Here is a 21,759-nt window from a genome sequence, read left to right as displayed (position 1 = left end):
AGGTTATTTGCCATGTAAGTGTTTCAGTACATGGCAGCAAATGCTCTTTACAGAATGAGAGCTGTGTAGATAGCTATGTGCAAAAATATCTATATACATATATGTATACATATGTATATGTGTGTGTGTTTGTGTGTATATATACATATGTATATGTGTATTTAAATGTGTGTATATGTGTGTGTGTGTGGATATATGTTTATGTGGTTTACTATCATAATATCAACAAACAAAATAATTTCCGACTAAAACACCGAACCGTAACCACAAAAAAAAAATGCTGCAAATCACGATTAAGCTGATTCGACTTTAAAATTGAACACATCATGTGATGAGTGTGTAGAAGTATAGAAACACTAAATTCCTACACCTAACATCATGTTTTTGCAGGGGGCAAGCCCCCCTGCTAACTATATATTCCAACTCCGAGATTGCACTACAGTGAATAAAGGGATGACTTTCTCAAACTGCACTGTACCGCAAACTCTGACAATGCTTTGAGTTCATATCAGGGAATGCACAGTCCATTTGCTGATATGAACTTTCTACACAGAGATGTTCAGCAAGATGGACATTTGAAAATCCAATGTTCGAGTGTTCCATCTGCAAACAGCAATCTCCGTTAGAGATTATCATGGTAAACCTGTTTATGTATATGTGTATATATATGAAGTTAGATTACCATATAGAAGCTGATTTTATGGGGAGGGGGGGCTTTCTTCAAAATAGTATTATAAAAACACTAGCCTGTACTTCTTTCAGTGAGCCATTACTCCAAACTCAGAAGGGAGTTTCTCATATAAAAAGACTTTTGCACTCATTCAGTGTGATCAAGTTTCTGGCACAGTTCTTAAGTGCATTAAAGTTCTTTGTTCATTGACTTGACCACTTAATCACTGTCATTTGTTTGTTTAATGACTTTAATGACATCTTGCAAAGTTTAATGTTTGATTGTAGAAGATGGACAGACACTTTTTTGTCTTTGTTTTGTTTAACCGGATTGTTTTCCTTCATTTCCTAAAAGCAGGGAGTCTCAAACTCAAATGACTTTAAAAGATGCATGAGGTTAAGAGCATTGAGTTAAGAGCCATTGACCAAAAATACAAACAAACCTGTAACAATAAATACATTAAGTAAATACATAAATGCATTCAGTGTGTAAGCTAGCTGTCCTGTTACATTAACTGTGAACCGCTTTGTGGAGTGCAGTAAAGAACTTGGAGTGTTGCAGAAAACAAAATACATGCACAAAATAATTGTAAGTTCTACATTGTACAAACCCGTGAGGCAAGCCCCCCTGATAACACATAACAGACATGGCAGTGCCTGTTATGTTTTTGAACTATTAATCATCCAAGTGATGCATAAAAATGAGGTATGGCAGGAGAATAATACTGTGGAGCAGGTAATTCCACGTGATGTGTTTTCTCTTGCTTTTCATTACCACAGTAACAAGTGTTTGCTTTTGCTCAATTAATGCAGGAATGCAAAATAATTTTTAAAGGATATTACCAAATGACTTATTCTACAAGTGCCCCAATTTAGTCAGGTGAAGATGTATATGTATGCAAACCTTCCAAGAAGCTGCTACTTAAAAAGAAAAAAAAAAGAAACAAAAAACATGAATCCCTCTTAATGTGAATGGCATGAAACTTTCTTACTAGAAAGCTACATAACTGCTCATGTGTCAGTAGAACGAATGTGATGAACAATGCATTCCCTCTTGCTTTTCACTGCCGCTATAACAAAGCGTTTGGTTGCACAATGAATGCAGAACAGTAGAATCATTTTTGAAGGGCATTACCACAGACTTGTTTTGAAGAGTGTATTAATGCATTGAGACTGTCAAGTATGCATATGCATCCAAACCTTCCATGATCCAAAGCAAAAGTAGTTTTATGTAATGCAAACAACCCCAGGTAACCCCATACACAAATGGATACAGAACAGGATGGAAAAGGACTCCCTCTTGTAGCTTTTTTCCTCTCCATGCTTTATCCATAAATAAGGTTAGAGAATGGGCTGAGGAGGAGTTGTTATATTTGCAAAAAAATACATGCTGCAAACATAGAATACAGCATACTTGTGGGCTTAATAAATTTATTAAAGTATATCAGCAGGTTCAATATCTTGAGATAGCAATGACTTTAGTATTCAAAAAATTCTAAAAAAAAAATCAATTCTTCTTCTTACTCAGTGAATAAACAGTTTAATAAACAGGACAAAAGATTATCAAAAACAACCAAAACAATGAAATAAAAGCTATTAAAAGCATTGAGAACAATAAGATTTTATCATATATAGATGATATTCGCAAGAATTTAGGAATTTTTATTATGAAAGACTGAACAGAGGTCATGGAGAATGTGAACTGAATATATCTAACCATCCAGTGGTGTGAACGTTGGCTGTAGGTGATTTGCTCACTGTTGATGTGACACACTAAACACTATGTACAAAATGGGAACAGGATGTTGATGCTGATAGCTTCTTGAAGGGGAAAGCATTAACCAAAAGTTTTGAAGAAGGTATAAATGACATGTTAAGATCAATAATTATAAAGAAAGGAATAACAGATGGGCTAAAGGAAATGAAATCAAATAATGCTCCTGCCATTCCAGATGCATATAAAAGTCTACCACATTATTTTATGTGGTGACTTTTAATGTAAATACCTTAGTTATTATTAAAATACTTCTTGGAAATGTTCTGCTCTTACCTTTACTTAAACACACTCTGGTTTTGTAGTTTCTTGGCCTTTTTTGCATGCGCAGTTGCCACATTTTGTGGTTTGGTTCAGTAATGCTGAATTATAATATAGACAAAATAAAAATTAGATATGATGGCATAAACAATTAATATGATAAACAAATGAACCTTTGATTAACTTTTGAAGACTGATTATGTCTTACAAAGTTGGTTCCAGTATCAGAACTATTATAGATAATACATGCTACGACTCTGTCCCATACTAGAGATCAAATTAAAACAATAAATATTTTGCTATGATTCCATTAGAAACCTAAACTGGTATATAAAACTCATATAAGATCCTAGTAAAAATGAGGATTAAAATTTCCTGACATTGAAACATACTTACAGGCAACTATTATAAAAGCAGTTATATGGTGTTTAGATACTTATAATACCAAATTATTACAACTTACACTTGTCAATAAAAAGAAAATTAAGTTAGCAAAACATGCATTTGAAATAAATTATAAAATATAGGTAATGTAAGAAGTCACTTGCAAGATATATACACACATGTGTGTGTGTGTGTGTATATATATATATATATATATATATATATATATATATATATATATATATATATATATATATAGGTTCATACTAGGCTATCTGCCCTGGGGCAATTATAAGCCTAGCCCGATTCTGTATGGCTTACGCCACCCCTTGATTTGAGTATACTGTGCCCTTTTTAAGGTTTAGTTTACTGTGCCTCTGTCTAATAGTGACACGGGAGTAATCCCTGGGACAAACCTACGATCCCCCATCCACTTATCGAGATTCTTCTTGAAGAGATTCAGTGAGGTGCTCTGCCTCACATGAACTGGAATTCTATTCCAGAGCGAAGGGAGCCTCTGGGTTATGAACTTGTCCCTCCAGCAAGTTCTATTTATTTCTGTGCTGAGGTTCAAGTCCCTCGAGCGTGTGGCTCTAAGGGATTTAGATTTACTGAGGTGGAGCATGTCCATTAATTCTGGATTTGACATAGCTTTGTATGTCAGGCATAGATCGCCTCAGTAGGCGTATGCAACTGAGTAGAGCTGGAGTTTTTTAACCGAGCAGCATATGGCATCTGTTTGAGACCCTTGATCCTCTTGGTGAGATACTTTTGGGGTCTTTCTAATTGTATGTATATATGCAGTATGTATGTGTGTGTGTGTACAGTATATATATATATATATATATATATATATATATATATTTATATATATATATAGATACAGTATAGATATATATATATATATATATATATATATATATATATATATAGATAGATAGATACAGTATAGATATATATACATATATATATGTATAGATACAGTATATATATATGTATATATATATATATATATATATATATATACCGTATAGATATATATAGGTATAGATACAGTATAGATATATATAGATATATATATATATATATATATATATATATATATATATATATAAGAGAGAGAGAGAGAGAGTCCTGCTGGCATAAGATAGTCGTGACATATTTATGTATTTTAGGAATGTATCTTGTAAGCATATAGAGTAAATAATAGATTAGTACTAGGCTAACTGCCCTTGTGGGCCATTTTAAGCCTAGTCAGTTACCCAATGTGAGAATGAAACCCACCACTTTGTGTCTGTAAGGTAAATACCTTAACCATTACGTCAACCTTCCCCCAATAAGTATTAGGCTATCTGTCCTTTTGAGCCATTTTATGCTATTGGATTTGTATGCAACATTAATTGAATGTAAAGAAGATGATAAAATGTAGAAGTTTGGTTTTCAGAAAAAAGACTAGAAACACAGAAATAGATAAGAAAATTGTATTGCAGTCAGTAGCAGGTACAGTGGTCTTCCTTTTGGAAGATTTACACTTGGAAAATAATAGCATGTTTTATACACCTGCTAAAGTATCTAAAATACTAACATCAGAAAATAAATTGGTTGAGCATGTAGTGTAGTCATTAGGGTACATTGGAATCTTATATTATTTGAACAATGATTTTTGAATGTACATGGTTACACAAATTTTGCATGAGGGTTCAAACATTTGGAAAAGCAATTTGGATAGATGGGTTCCTTCTAAATAAGGACATTATGATGTGTAATGTTCCAATACCATCTTGTACGAATGAAGACCATAATCATCTTTTGGAGCATCTTGGTACTAGTAAGAAAAATAATAACAAGAAAATGGCTACAAAATACCACACCAACTCTATTTGAATTTTTTGTGCTTCTCAATCTGTTGTGTTACTCAGAAATTGAGAAAATTAAAACAATGCCAACATAGGTATTTATTAGGTAATCAGTCTGCTGACCATTACAAGCCTAGCCACAAACCCCATTCAAAAGTTGCTTCCACCCTTGAGAAGGGTAAGGCAAGATAGACCAGTAGAAAATTTGAGGATACCCATACAATTAACTGGATTTCTCTTGAAAGTAGCAAGAGTGCTGTTCTTTTGGACCTGTAGTAGAAGTTAGCTCCAGAGGTGAGAAGTACATTGAGATGTGAATAAGTCATGCCAACATGTCTTATTTTATCTGCTGATGTAGATTTATTTCCTTTAACCACATATTTGAGGTACCATTTGTTCTATTAAAGAATGGGAGGTCAAAGATGGTGACATTTCATGGCTTAAATGGCTAGATACAGAACTCCATGGAGGAGTATGTAACAGACTGACTTAAAAAGAGGGCTTCCATTCTATCCCATTTACAAAGATTTTTGAGGCCACTGATAAATTATTAGTTATCAGTCTCTGAGGTCTCTCAAGTTGAGTGATATGCTGGACAAATACATGCCCAAAGATGTATTATATTCAGTAATGCGTCTGATGAGATACAACTAAAAGGGGATCTAGAGAAGATGAATTTGGAAACTAGATGAGCCAATTAAATATAAATCTTGAGCAAAAGCATTAAAGCATTAGAGCTGATAAATTTGAAGGTGAGGCAGAATAGTTTACCTCTCAATTGTGTACAAGTATTTTGTAAGTTAATAGGAGCTGTAAGTGTATTTTTTTGTGATGTATGCTAAGAATAGGAATTAAGCATACTGTGTGTATAGTGTGTATAGGGTCTAAATTGAATCAACTAATGCTTAAAAAAGCGAACACTGATTCATTGACCCTATATAAGCGAAAGTTTACAATTCCGAACAACCGTAACAGCGATTTTTTTTCCCAGGGAAAAAAAATCGCTGGGCCATTTTTGGGAGTTTGCCATTTCTTCCACTGTGGTGCAATCTCGGAGTTGGTATATTTAAGTAGGGGGTGTGGGGGCTTCGCCCCCAGATTATATACTGTTTTAAGATTTTTTTTCGGGATTGTAAGCTTTCACTTAAATAGGGTCGATGAATTAGCGTTTGCTTTTTAAGCATTCACTGATTTAATATAGACCCTGTGTATATATATATATAGTTAGGCTAGAATATGTTCATAGATTGTAAATATTAATATAAAATATTTGAAATATGCATAAATATTTGATACAGTTATTGTAAATGGAAATTTAAAAATAAGTTTGAATATGACAGGTAGTTTCAGCCTATAAACAAAGTGCTAAAGAAAAGAAAACTGTTTTAAAATTTTGAAGTGAAATATAATGTATTTAGATGAATTTTATTATACGTTGGTTAATTTAATTAATAAGATGCATTTTGTAGCATATGGAATAAGCATGCGGTAGATGCTTTACACTTCAGGAGTTTTTAGATTACTACTGTGACAGGGATATGCCCCCCCCCCCTGCATGAAGCTACTGTTGTGTGTACGTTCTTGTTGTTTTTTTTATTTCATAGTAGTTTTATCGTTGTTTTCTTTTTCTGAACAAACCTGATTTCACTCTGTCAACAAAGTAGTGGAAATAAAAATAAAGCAGACCAGGTTAACCTGTATTACTTGTCAAACTAAAAATGAAACAGAGGGTAAATAATGTTTCTAAAGTGAGCATAGTTAAACTGCTCAAACAGTTTGTTAGGAATATATGTTAAAACAATGTTGGAATTTTCATGAATGAATGTATTATATTAAAGGCAGTTCAGGATAATGGTTACCCACAAAGACCAACCTATCTAGCAGCCAGGAATGAAGAAAGATTTTATGTAGCCAAGCAGCTATGCATGCCATCTGAGTTTGTTTTTCTAAGTATCAGTGCATTACTGTAATTCCTCCTCATTCCTTTGAAACCTGTAAAGTGTGTGTGTGTGTGTGTGTGTGTGTGTGTGTGTGTGTGTGTGTGTGTGTGTGTGTGTGTGTGTGTGTGTGTGTGTATATATATATGTGTGTGTATATATATATATATATATATATATATATATATATATATATATATATATATATATATATATATAGGCTATGAAATCCTTTCACACAATAGCCACCAGAAAAGTAGTGAGTGTAGACTACTTCCTTATAACTGCTACTTAAAACTAGGCAATACTTACTGTAGCTTTTCACTTGCTTTATGAAATGCAAAATCTGAAAAGAAAAAGATCTGCTGTACCTGGCTGTTTTTCACCATCAAAACATTTATCTGGATTATTGATAACATTGCTGCCACCATTAATACTGAGATCATAATGAAGCTGATTCATTTGCATGTTAGAGCTAAAGTCGATAGTTTATTAATGGAACAGCTAACTAAATGCGGCAAATTAATAATTTAACCTTTTGGAAGTTCTGTGATGTGAACAGCAGGAGTTGTGTGTTGCTAATTGAATGATATGTATTGCAACATGTCCTGATCTCATAGCTAGCTTCCATTCTTTGTGACTAGTCAACCCAGAATCCCATGACTCCTACCACCAATATTTCCTGTAAGTCTGGTATGTTGTTGTCTCTGTCTGTCTCTAAAACTTAAAAATCTGGAGTGACTGTTAAAGTATGTAATCTGTTCCAACTGGCTATATGCTTGAAAAGGAAGATAGGCAGATAGCAACAACAGTTACGGCAAAGCTTTATTCGCAGGAGACTTCACCTAGGAATTGTCACTAGTGGTCATCAGACATGAGGGCACCTGTGGCTCAGCAGGAGTTCTCACCCTTCAGCAGTAATGCTTACCTGCAACAGCAGACACTTTTGTCCATGTCCTTTTCTCCATCTCCTGTCCCTCCCCAACTTAATTTCTGTTTGGAGTTTCATCTGCTGAACTGAAGTCAGTAGTTGTTTGACATGTAAGTACCACAGAATGATGCTAAATCAGATGTTCTTCGTGTTTTACTGTTGCAGTCATTACACCTGGGTAATCTGCTGGCAGGTTGCCCTCAGTCGGCCTGAATTCCAGAGTCTTGGGTCCTGCGTCGGTTTCTGTCTCCTCTTCCATGACGTCAGGTCGTCGGGGTATAAAACATGCAACCGACACCATTTTCTTTAGTCTTTCTTGTCGTGCAGTCCCCAAAGCAGAAGCATTTCGCAAGTGCTGGTCGGCCAACTACTGAAATATTTGAGTTTGAGTTTCAGAACCGAAGTCTTCACTAAAGCTAAGTACCCCGTTGGGGAAACTTTTTTCTTGCTCCATACCGATGTCAGAAAAAGTTAATAATTGCATTACTTGTGGGAAGCAAATACCTCATAAGGATTTCCATTTATACTATATTCCTTGCCTAGGCCCTGATCACAACGTGCCTGGCTGACGGTTTTGTGCTAGATTTAACCAACGCACTATTAAGCGTCGGTATATTTTTGCCTCAAAGTATTTTGGAAACAGATTTAACTACCCAGAAATGTCATCAGATAGCAATCTGACTACCAGAGTACATAAAAAATGCAAGGAAAAGGACAGAGAAAGGCAATCAAGATCCAAAACCGACTAAGAAGCTTCTCCTAAGCCAGTCGCCGGTTCACCAGTACTCAGTGAGGTGCTTTCGCAGCCCCTGATACCTGCTACCTTCGAGTCGCAGGCCTCTACCGACACCCATATGTGGAGTCTGGCATGCCGCAAGATATTCAAGGTATTGGACCAATGGATGTATCTCCCTCGGATGGGTCCGAAGCCGCTGAGCAGGCACCGGCTTCTGAGGGTATATTCAGACCTCATCATTTATATATCAAACCGATGACAGCTACAAAACCAAAGACAAAAACAACTTATAAAACTAAAAAACCAACGCATGAGCCACGTGCACAGGCCTCTATTCCTAAAAAAAACAGATGATCAAAATGGCTGAAGACCTTATTACCTTGATCAGGGGTACCCATCCCCCTCCAGATAAGAGGCCTAGGCAAGACACTGACTATGAATATTCAGATCAGGTTTCTATTTCATCTGATTCCTCTTCTGATCAGGAATTATCTATACCTCCGTATGGGGATTCTGATGCAGAGGAGTCTATACCATCTGCTTCTCCTCATGAGGATTATTCATTTGGGGAAACCTTGCATACTTTGAGGGAGCATTTTCACTGGGAGAGTAAAGACTTCTCAGAATCAAAAAAGAGGCTCAGGGATTTCCTTCTTCTCCATCAGCACAGGCCTTTGGCCATTCCCCCTGTTTTAGACTTTGTGGATGATGTGTTTTCAGAGTCTAGCTTGACCCCTGACTCATTACCTCCGGCTCCCAGTAAGCCTGACAGATATTACAGGGTCCCTGACTCACATAATTTTTTATTTAGAAACCCTGCTGCTGATCCTGAAACTATTTCACAGGGTCCAAAGCGTGTTAAGGCCTCAACAGCAAAAAATCCTACCCCCTCTGACAGAGATAAAAAGGGCACTGGACAGATGGGGAAAAAAGGTTTATACATCTGCAACCTTGGCAGTCAGAGCCTTAAACTGTCAATTTCATATCCTTAAGTATCAACGACATGTTATGGGATTGCTGAAACAGAAAATTGTGTTGATTTTTGAATGCGCAGAAAATAAAGAATTGCAGGAATTATTGCATGCAGCTGAACAGGTTGGAAAGCATACTTTGCAATGTGGTTTTGACTCCTTAGAGGCCTCCTGCAGGGCCTGGATCTGTGATTAGAAGGCATGTCTGGCTAAAGGAACAAAATTTGCCTGATCATGTTAAAGCTAAATTGCTAGATACACCTTTACAGCATGATACTCTGTTTGGTATTAAGGCAGAGGAGGTTTTAAAGAAAATGGAAGACAAAGCTAAGTCTATGCAAACTGTTAAAAGACTTCTTACAAGTGCAGCCACCAAGATTCAGTAGACACTGGCCAACAAAAAATTTGTCCTTTCCTGTGTCAGACAGAGCTCAAAGGGGCAAATCCAGATGCCCAAAGGGTTCCAGATACCAGGCACAAGATTTATACAGGTCAAAGCAATGGGGCGCATCTACCTCCAAATCAGGGGGAGATAACACGCAAACCTACAGAAAACAGTTCCAATTACTTCCCTCTGCCTACACCAAGCACTTATCTTTTGGCAGCACCCTTAGTGGGAAAAATTAGCACTTTTTGCTCAAAATTGGCAGTTAATAACCCAGGACAAGTGGGTACTAAACATAGTGTCACAGGGATACAGATTCTATTTCCACACTCTGCCAATGGCAAACGGTTGGCCAGATCTGCCCAAAAATCAATGGGCAGAGGCACAAAAACAGATTACATCCCTCATGGATGTGGGAGCCATTCAACCAGTACCAGAATAGGAAAAAGGACAAGGTTTTTCCTCAAGACTGGTCTTGGTACCCAGAAAGGACCAGGCCTGGCGGCCAATACTGGATTTATCAATTCTGAACACATACCTGGACATTCCAAAATTCAAAATGCTGACTTTGCAGCAGCTTCTGCCCATGCTGGGCAAGAATGCTTGGCTGGTGACATTAGACCTAAAAGAGGCATACCTGCATGTCCCAATAAGACAGTCATGCAGAAGATACCTCAGATTCAAGGCTGGCTTAATGCATTACCAATTCTCTGCACTGCCCTTTGGCTTATATACTGCGCCCAGGGTCTTCACAAAGTGCCTGGCACCAGTAATTGCATTTTGCAAACAAAAAAGTATACAAATATACCCTTACTTGGACGACTGTCACATTCAAGCAGAAAGCAAGGACATACTTCTTCAACACCTGGCATTTGTGAAAAGGCTTCTAACATGCCTAGGGTACACAATAAATTAAAAGAAATCACGGCTGGTACTCTCTCAAAATATAACATTCCTGGGTGCAAGCTTGAATACAACTGCCCAGATGGCTTACCTCACGCCAGACAAGCAGAGGCAACTGACTTCAAACTGATGGCAACAAAAACCCAGTTATCTGCAAGACAAATTCTGCAGGCTTTGGGCTTCATGGCATCCTGCATCCTACTGATTCCATATGCAAGACTGCATATGGGGAAACTTCACTGGTACCTAAAAGGTTTATGGAGTCAACATTCTCAGTCTGGAAACAATGATTCCTCTCATTCCATGCCTACAACAGGTGTTTCTATGGTGGGCAAAGGCATGTCACCAAAACATGGGATGGGCCTTCACTCTACCCCCTGCCAGCCAAACCTTAACAACAGACGCATCAGATTATGCCTGGGGGGCCCACATGGCAGGGAGATGCATTCAGGGCATATGGACCCCAAAACAAATGCATCTACATATCAACCAGAAAGAGATGCTAGCTGTTCAAAATGCCCTAACAGCCTTCAAGGACTTACTTCATCCAGGACAACTACTGATAAAGACGGACAACACCACGGTCATGTGGTATATAAACAAGCAAGGGGGCACACACTCATACCCCCTTTGCAGATTAGCCATGGCACTGTGGGACACAGCTTTGACCTACCAAATACATCTTCAACCTCAGTTCCTGCCAGGAAAGCAAAATACTCTGGCAGACGATTTAAGCAGAAACCTTATGGACCCTCACGGGTGGAAACTAAATCCATAAGTCTTCAGCATGATAACAGACAAATGGGGAAGCCCAGACCTAGATCTATTTGTCTCTCCTCAAAATTATCATTTGAAAAGATTCTGCACAAGGACTTATCACAGGCAAGCATGGAAAGTGGACGCCATATCCTTCAGTTGGAGAAAACTATCAGTTTACGCCTTTCCTCCTCTGTCTCTTCTTCCCAAGGTCCTCCTAAAAGTTAGACAAGAGAAACCAAAGATGATACTAATTGCCCCGGACTGGCTCCGCCAATACTGGTACCCAGTCCTAAGGAACTTGTCTCAATACCCAGCTTGGACCCTACCTCAAAGACCTCAACTACTGTCCCAGCAAAACAATCAGATCCTGCACAATCAACTCCAGACACTGAACCTGGCGGCATGGCTGATCATGTAGTTATACAAACAACTCCCCTCAGTAAAGCTGTATTGGATGTAATTTTGGAAGCCAGAAGGCCTAGCACTAGAAAATCTTATGCTGATAAATGGAAGAGATTCTGTGCTTGAAATCAAGCACAAGGAACTGATGCAGCAGAACCAAATAGTCCTCAGATATTACAGTACTTAACTGAGATGCTTGACAAAGGCCTATCTTTCTCATCAATTAAAATCCATGCCTCTGCCGTTTTGGCTCATTAAAATACAGAGCCACCAATGTTTTCTCATCCTTTACTAAAGCAGTATCTTAGAGGAGCCAAAAATTTAAGGCCTCCTAGAAGATCACCAGTACCTGCATGGGACCTCAATTATGTATTGGAAAAGCTCACCCTGCCTCCATTTGAACCAGCTGCTACCGCTGATATAAAGTTATTATCATAGAAAACAGCTCTGCTACTAGCAATTACTTCAGCAAGAAGAGTTTCAGAGCTATAGGCCCTCATGGCTGTAGAGCCTTTTATCATATTTTACCCAGATAGGGTTTCTCTGAGGACAAATCCTACATTTATGCCTAAGGTGGTTTCCAGTGTGGCTCTGCAGAACAAGGGGGAGTGAATTCTGTATTCCTTGGACGTACACAGACAGCTAAGATTTTACTTGAGCAGGACTAAAGCTCTAAGAAAAACTGAGCAATTACTAGTAACATATGCTGCAGGATCAGAAGGCAAGGCTATTTCAAAGCAGACATTTTCAAAGTGGATAAGCCACTGCATCCGTTTCTGCTACTTACACCATGGTAAACCTGTGCCCAAGGGCATTGGGTCTCATTCGACCAGAGCTGCAGCTACTTCAGCAGCCTTTCTCAGAGGAGTACCAACCAAAGACATTCTAGAGGCTGCTACTTGGAGTTCTGTTCACACCTTTGCAAAGCATTATCATTTGCCTCTCTACTCTAAGTCCAGGGCAGGCTTTGCCACTGCAGTTCTGCAGGGCCTTATAGCCACACCTACTGCTGTTTAGCTCCAGCCTCCCTACCATAGTTTTGGGATTCTACCCAAATGTAACGACTGCAGCAGTGAAACACGAAGAACATAGTACAGTTGTGTACATTCACTGTTGCAGTCCAGGCTACCCTCCCGCCATCTCCCTTTCATTCTGGAGTTTCTTTCCTTCTCTATTTTCTACAACCTATGTGGTGTATTTGCTTGTAGATAAAGGTAAAGTTTATATTGACGCATGTGTGTAATATATATATATATATATATATATATATATATATATATATATATATATATATATATATTTTTTTTTTTTTTTTTTTGCTACCTTTTTGGGGGTACTGACATCTGGGGCAAGAAAAACTAAAGAAAATGGCATCAGCTGCATATTTTATACCCCTGACGACCTGACGTCATGGAAGAGGAGACCGCAACTGACGCAGGACCCAAGACTTTGGAATTCAGGCCGACTGAGGGCAACCTGCCAGCAGATTACCCAAATGTAATGACTGCAACAGTGAATACACTCGAACATCTACATTTGTGGTAAGTGTACACAACTGTACTTTATCTTCTACTTACTTGAGACTCATTTGCTTGCAGCTGAATGCGAGCCTTTGTATTTGAGTGCAAGATCCTTGAATACACAGACTGTGTCAGTAAATTGTACTTTCTCTGGGTTTGTGCAACCTCAGAAACCAAGTATTTACTGTGTTGGTGCAGAAGTAGAGGCCCTAGGTAAGGAGTTGCAGGGAGGCTTGCCTACTACAAAAAAAATGTTTTTAAAGTTGCTATCACACATATACTTCTCACTAGAGCATTTGGCAGCCACTTACAGAAACTCCAGCAGTTCATGTTTATTTATTTTTATTTTACATTTGTTTACCAGGTTGTTCAGACTGGAAGTGGGTCCTTTTTCAGCGGAGGCCCGGGGAGAAAAGCTCCACATAAACAATTACATAGAGAGTACGTCAATGTTTAACATAGACAATGTTTACAGAATAACAGTTTAACATAACATTACAATTTTGACTTGACATTGGTTCCTTGGGATATTCAGTACATTATTCAGTAATCAGCTGGTTTGCAACATTCACAACAGTAAGGCAATGACAAGTAAATGCAATAAATCAGTGATAACAAATACTCTAGGGAAAAATAGATACTTTAGCATAAGGCTTAACATTGTAGAATGTCTTGTACAAGTTTTTGTCTTTAGTTTATACACAATGATAAATACACATAGTAGTACAGTGCTGATAAAGAGATATTGGTTGGTGGTCTAACAGTGTATGATGTAAATAGATCTATTTCTTTTAACAGGTACTGGCGTTGCACATCAGCATGCCAGTCAGTAACCTGGTGGAGTAAAGCAGCTGAGTAAAATTGTAGGAGATGTGAGGAGTATAGTAGAATGGAATGGAGGTGGAACTGGTGGACATATAGGTAAAGAAATAGTATGAGAGAGGGGGTGCTTGCATTAACCTGTGCTGTTGCAGAGGCAGCAGTTCATCAAATGGGTTTTTAGGGATCTTTAAATTCATTTGTGGAGGACATGGCTGTGAGAAAAGGGGGAAGTTTATTCCACTGATTGGCTATTGTGTTAGAGTAGAGAGATGAGCCAGTGATATTGTTATCTTTAGATACTTTGAGAAGTAGTTTGTTGTTTGAGAGGAGATTTCTGGTGGATGAGTAAGGTATTAGGTCTTGAAGTGAAGTTTTTTTTGGGGGATGATATATAATCCTGTGTGACAAGAGTAGTTGATTATATTGAAAGAGGTGAGGAAGTTCCAACCATTTGAGCTGTTTGAGTGTTACACAATGGTGGGAGCTGTAGGAGCAGTTGGTGGTGAATTTGGCAGTTTTATTATAGCAGGATTGTAGTTTGGTTAACTTTGATTTTCTAAGATTGGTGAGGATTGGGGAGGTGTATAGTAGTCTAGAGATAAGATGTGTATGGGCAATTGTGGCCCTAGTAGTGTTTGTTAGGAACTGTTTGTTCCTATACAGGGTACTCAGTTTTTTATGGACCTTCTTTATGGTGAGAGAGATATAGGTGTCAAACCTCATGTTCCAGTCAATCACCACCCCAAGTAGCTTAGTACAGGTAATGGGAGATATGATAGTCTTGTTATGGGACTGGATGTTGGAAGAGAGGTCAGGATTGTTAAGTTGTGTGGGTTGGAAGATAAGTTTTGTTTTGTTTGGGTTACGTATTAGCTGGTAGTCAGTTAGCCATGATTCGACAGAGAAAGGATAGCTGAGTTTGATTATGTAACTCTTGTAGGGAGGTAGAGGAGCAGATTAATCTCGAGTCATCTGCATATTGGATGACTGTGGAGTGGCGAGTAGAGATATAGAGGTTATTGGTGAAAATAGTGAACAATAGAGGTCCAAGAATGGAGCCTTGTGGAACTCCTACTGTTACTGGGAGCAAGGCTGATAGCTGTTGGTCCCACTTTACTGCCTGCTGTCTCCCTGTTAGATAATTATGAAACCATGTTAGAGTGGCCTGGCTGAGATTAAAATCTGATAGAGCACTTATTACAATTGACCATATCAAAGGCCTTGGAGAGGTCTAGGAAGATAGCTGAAGCATATTTGCCATTGTTTCTATAGCTGTTTACTATGTGGGTGAATGACATGAAGGCTGTGGTTGTGCTAAGGTGAGGTCTGAACCCATGCTGAGTGCTAGTCAGCAGCTTCTGTGTGTTGAGGTGTTCCATAATTTGCAAGTGACTGCATCTTTCTAGTATTTTTGATAGGGGGACAGTATGGCTGTGGGTTGATAATTTGTTAGTTTGTTTGTGTTTCCTCCTTTATGAAGGGGAATAATATGTTTTCCAGAAGTCTGGGACTATTTTTTCAGAGATGGAGTGGTTGATAAGGATGGTGACCACCGGGTATACTATTGCATCAGAGGCACTTTTTAAAAATTTTGCTGGTAGTTTGACTGCAGCCATAGTGGTTGGTTTTAGCTTTCTGAGTAATTTTTTAATCAAGGTAACAGACACTGGTTGAAGGGTGAAGCTGCCTACATTAGTATGAGATTTATGCTGTACATCGGGGACAGGGGATGTTTGAGAGTTTGCTAGTGCTAGTATGGATTTGGTGAAAAATATATTAAATTGAGTTGCAATACTAGTTGAGGTGTCTGTAGTAGTGGAGAGAGGGGTTTTGGACTTACCTAGTTGAAGGAGATTATTGATAGCTGTCCAAAAGAATGTAGGGTTCTGCTGGTGTTTTATTCGGATGTCATGGTAGTAGTTCATTTTGTCTGCTTTGATAATTTTTTTGGCTTTGTTTCTTAGTTTTAGGTATGTTTGTTTTCATTGAATTGTTTTTTCTTTGTTGAACTTAGACCAGGCTTTATATCTTGCAAGACGCAGAGACCTGGTTTCCTTGATCATCCGGGATACATAGATTTGATTCTAATAAGGGGCATGGGTGTTTAGTATATTTAGGAATGTGGAGTTAAAATATTTAGTGGCTTCGTTTAGGTTAAATTGCTTGATCGGGTTCCAATTGCAGGCTTTTAAAGCTGAGATGAAGTTGGCTGGGATGAAGTTCTTTTTATTACATATTTCTTGATAGGTAGTTGGTTTCTCTAAAGTTGGTCAGTGTCTAATTATATAGGTAGGCATGTGGTCACATAGGCTGTCAGGTAGGCAGCCAGCCTGACTTATCTGGGATAGTTTGTTTGTCAGTATCCAGTCAAGGATAGACTGCCTGTTTGTTGCTTTGTCTGCTCTGGTGGATGTTTCGATTACTTGGGTAAATCCATGGAGGGTGATATGGGTAGTGGGCACAGTAGAGTTGGATTGAGACCAGTCAGTGTTAAAGTCCCATAGAATAATGTTTTTTTGAGGTAGTGCCTCTGATGCCCAGTGAAGTAGGTTTTTGAGGGTGGCTACATTGTTGTTACTGGGCTGAAAGTAAAATCCAACTAAGTTAATAGATTTTCCTACTATTAAGTTTTAGTTTAGAAAGTAAAATCTCAGCAGTATCTAAGGATGGAGTTGGTATGTCTAGTGTTGTGATGTTTAGGTAGTCTTTGAATAATATAGCAACACCACCTCCTTTTTCTGTCTATTCTGTCTTTGCATAATAGGTTATAGCCAGGGGCAGTAATTTCATTATTGGTGGTGTTTGGCTTCAGCCAAGTTTTGGTTAGTACTGCTACCTCTGGTGAATATAAGGTGAGGTTAGCATGGAGGTCAACTTCATGGACTTTGTTAGAGACACTTCTAATATTAATATTTAGTAATAGTAGATCAGTTATATTTCTGGAGAAAGAGGGTGTTTTGTAAGGTGCATTTGTTGTGTGAGGGTTACTAGAAGGAGTAAAAGGGCCTAGGTTTGGGTGAATGTCTCTGCTTAGTGTAAGCTTAGATGTAATGTGTGTAATTAACTTAATAAATTTAGTGATGAGGGTACTGTATAATAAGGATGGTTTAGGTTCATAGGTTCATACTAGGCTATCTGCCCTGGGGCAATTATAAGCCTAGCCCGATTCTGTATGGCTTACGCCACCCCTTGATTTGAGTATACTGTGCCCTTTTTAAGGTTTAGTTTACTGTGCCTCTGTCTAATAATGACACGGGAGTAATCCCTGTGACAAACCTATGATCCCCATCCATTATCGAGATTCTTCTTGAAGAGATTCAGTGAGGTGCTCTGCCTCACATGAACTGGAATTCTATTCCAGAGCGAAGGGAGCCTCTGGGTTATGAACCTGTCCCTCCAGCAAGTTCTATTTATTTCTGTGCTGAGGTTCAAGTCCCTCGAGCATGTGGCTCTAAGGGATTTAGATTTACTGAGGTGGAGCATGTCCATTAATTCTGGATTTGACATAGCTTTGTATGTCAGGCATAGATCGCCTCGAAGTAGGCGGTATGCAACTGAGTAGAGCTGGAGTTTTTTTAACCGAGCAGCATATGGCATCTGTTTGAGACCCTTGATCCTCTTGCTGAGATACTTTTGGGGTCTTTCTAATTGCTGCAGGTGTCGGGTAAGGTACATCCCAAAATGGGCATTGTATTCTATGATGGGCCTGATGAGGGATGAATAAAGGGGCACGATTACCTCTCTTGATCTAGATGTGAAACCCTTCGTGATGAGGTGGGCTATGTAGAAGGTCTTTCTAACCACTTTGGCAATGTGGTTTTCAAAGGAGAGATTGCTATCAACTTGGGTCCCCAGGTCCCTAATAACTTTCTCTGTACTTAATGGGTTTCCACCTATGTGGTAATTTGTGGGCACATTGTTTTTGCCAAAGGGTATGACTATACATTTTTTGGCATTTAAGTTTTGGGTAGTGGGCACAGTAGAGTTGGATTTAGGAATGTGGAGTTAAAATATTTAGTGGCTTCGTTTAGGTTAAATTGCTTGATCGGGTTCCAATTGCAGGCTTTTAAAGCTGAGATGAAGTTGGCTGGGATGAAGTTCTTTTTATTACATAAATGCTGGCACCAGTTATCTGTCTCTGTGAGACCTTTTTGAAGGATGTTTGTGTCAGCTGGAGAGTTGATTATGGCGCCCAGTTTGCAGTCATCTGCGAACTTGGTGAGCCATAGTCCTCCCACGTTTGCCTGTACCTCGGAAAAGTATATACCGAACAAGAGTGGTCCCAGGACAGAACCCTGTGGGATGTCACTTGTGACCGGTTTCGAGTCTGACATGGCTCCAGCAACTCTCACTCTGTGGGTTCTGTCTTTGAGCCAGTTTGCGACCCATCTTGTGACACAGGGGTTTATATTTAAGCTGGATAGCTTATCTATGATGCCAGTGGGGTATTGTGTCAAATGCCTTTGCAAGGTCCAGATAGGCTGTGTGGACTACCTTCCCTTCATCTGTGGCTTTGGTGACTGTTTCAAAGAAGTCAACCAGGTTCAAAAGGCAGGATCTGCCCTTGACAAAGCCGAACTGGGTAGGATCTAGTGTCTGTAGGTCCCCAATGTCTTTGTTTATGAGCTCCATGATGATCCTCTCCATAGCCTTGCAGACTAAGCTAGTCAGGCTTATGGGGCGATAGTTTCCAGGGTCCGTAGAGGCTCCACCTTTGTGGAGTGGGACCACTGTTGCTGTACGCCATTCTGTGGGCACATATCCTGTAGTGAGGCTGAGATTGTATAGCTGTTTTATTTGAGGGATTAGTTCCTCTTGTAGTTCATGTAGGACACAACCTGGGACGCCATCTGGTCCGATGGAAGCAGTATTTTTTGCTTTGGAGAGGGCAGCCTTCACCTGAGCATCTGAGATGTTTGGGAGGCAGCCCTCTGCCGGGATAGATACTTGCTGTTTTGGGGGGGAGGGGTTGGAGAAGTTTGCACTGAACCTGTCTGCCAGGATATTGGCGATGTCTGTGGGTTCAGTGTATTTTTTGAATCAACTCAGAACAAGTCTGGGAGTTGCATCCCAGGTTTCTAACATAACTGAAAAAAGCCTTATGATTGTCTTTGGTGTCCTGTGCAATATTTCTGTCGAAGCTGGCCTTGGAGGATTTTATGAGGGATCGTAATTTTTTGCTAGTACTGATCAGAGATGCCTTCCCTATTAGGGATTTTGCTCTATCATGTAGTAGCTTCCTCCTTCTGTTGTACAGTTTATTTATGGCAGGGGTCCACCAGACTGGACGCCTGCCTTTGGATGATTGGGTCTTGGTTTTGTTTGGGATAGCATGAGCCATGCATTCCTTGAGATGTCCGTAGAATGCATTTATATAGGATTCTGCAGTTTGGGCCTTAGTTTCCACTGGCCCTGGGGCCTTGAAGGATTCTACTTCGGTTTTGAGAAGTGAGAAGTTCGCTTTTGAGAAGTTTTTCACTGTGGTTTTCTGGGCTGGGGGTGGGGTCGGGATGTGGACATCCAGTGAAATTAATTTATGGTCTGATCTTACCAATGAGGGATATACTTCTGGTGTGGAGCATAGAGTCCCCATGTTGGTAATGATCAGGTTTGTTTGAGTAGGTGTGTGGGAGGAGTTTTAATTCTATATTGTGATGGGTCGCTATGTGAAAGAGAGCAGGGTGTATGCAGTGTTTGATTGGAGTGGGTTGTGTAGTATAGGGAATAGATGTGATATGGTGAGGAAAAGACTTTGGGTTAGTGTGGTGATAGGATGTAGTGTGTTTAGGTAGAGCGAATGTTGAGAGTAAGTAAGTGAGAGAGGAACATGTTGTGGCCCTGTATTGTAGTTATGAGAGGATTGTAGGATTATATATATGAGAGCTGTGGTGTTATTTGTAGTTATTTATGGCTGAATATTAGGTTGAGTGCGTGAGTAGTCTAAGTGATGATGGGTTGCAGTTAGTGGTTGGTTATGAAGGTAGTGTGTAGGCTTGTTAGTGTGATTAATGGTCTATTAAGAGTGTAGAGCATGAGATAGGGTTGAGAAGGTGTGACTAGGGTATACTGTGATATGTTGAGCTCAATTTGTAGGTGTGGCTTAGAGGGTATAACCCTAAGGAAAGTGGGGGTGGGTGGGAATGGGGGTAGGGTATAGGGAGCGGAGTGAGCCTGAGCAAAGCGAGGGGGAACAGAGCGGGTTGCACCAGACTGCTAAACTCGCAGGTTTGAAGAAAAACTATCAGTATAACTTTTAGAATTCTTATCTTCCACAACTATCAGTAGGTATCCTCTAGCAGATGTCTTATAAGTACTAGTTTAGGAGTGTAAGGCCAGTTGGTTTGGGTCACTTCATGGAGGCTAAACAAGTGTTATCACTGCCAAAAGTTTGTCACTGTCAAACGCTACTGGATATTAAGAGTTTTATTTCTAAAAGAAATTGTAACAGGCCATACTTTGTGTTTTATATCAGGAAAGGTTGTCAAGCTATAGCAGTGGCCATTTGGGAGCAGGTAGTGGAGTATCAGGTAGTAAGCAGAGCAAGTGTTTATCTGCAAATGCAGCTGTAAGTCTGCTGTCATGCTCTATATGGGCATAGCAGTATTGAAAAATGTTGTAATTGGGTAGGTGGGATTGAAGTGAATAAGAAGGGAGGTAATTCCTTGCTACTGACCTGGGCTAACCAAGGTACAGGTAATGTGGAGCAGTTAGATTAGAAACAGGGGTGTTAAACAATTAAGAAATAAAAAATCTACACCGGGAGCCAAGAGAGATTTTCCTGTTCACAAGAGGCACTCAGTTGCTGCTCAGTATCTTCTGGGATGATACTATTTCCAAAGAATGTCTTCTTGGGCCTGAACTGCGAGGGCCATTTAGTGGGAATTTGCAGCCCGGTGGGATATTATTGAGCTGGAATGGATAGGGATACAGAGAGAGACTTTAGAGTAGTTGTACAATGCAGCAAAGGACAATGAAATAATGCAATAATCTAGAAGAGCTTAATTAAGTTGCAAACAATCAAATAATCTAGAAATGCTGAATTAATTTTCATGCAATCAATAATCTAGTAAAGCTTAGTTAATTTCAAACATTCAAATGGCATAAAATGCATTCATGTAACCAGTTCAACAGGTACCAAAAGGTAGCAGAAAGATGGGAGTTATAGTCTTCTCTAATTAGCGATTGGAAGGAGTCAATGCTTGTTCCAAATCATTAGAGTATGATGAATATGTGGCACTGACAAACCATCAACCTCTCCCAACTAGAGAAGTTTAGTAGTAAATCCTTACACATTACATTCTAATTATTTCAGCTCAAGTAGCCGCAGTAAACTATTGCCACAGTCAATTATTTAGCCTCTAGGAGCTGTAGAAGGCTATTGCGGCAGTCAGTGATAGCCTCGTATGCCCTCAATAGTAAGCATGGGCCTCACAGAGTTGTGAGGCACAA

At 39.2% G+C, this 21,759-nt stretch overlaps 1 protein-coding gene across 2 annotated transcripts in view; it reads left to right on the top strand.

The window, feature by feature from the left end:
- Window positions 1–21,759, top strand: part of CERS6 (ceramide synthase 6) — a 1,480,586-nt gene that overhangs the window by 1,007,541 nt on the left and 451,286 nt on the right. The window lies entirely within an intron of this gene.

Source organism: Protopterus annectens, chromosome 6.part1, assembly GCF_019279795.1.
Source record: "Protopterus annectens isolate FY-2018-M chromosome 6.part1, PAN1.0, whole genome shotgun sequence".
In the NCBI taxonomy this organism is placed as follows: Eukaryota; Metazoa; Chordata; order Ceratodontiformes; family Protopteridae; genus Protopterus; species Protopterus annectens.
Note: the sequence above shows the minus strand (reverse complement) of the source record. Positions and strands in the feature narration are given on the sequence as shown.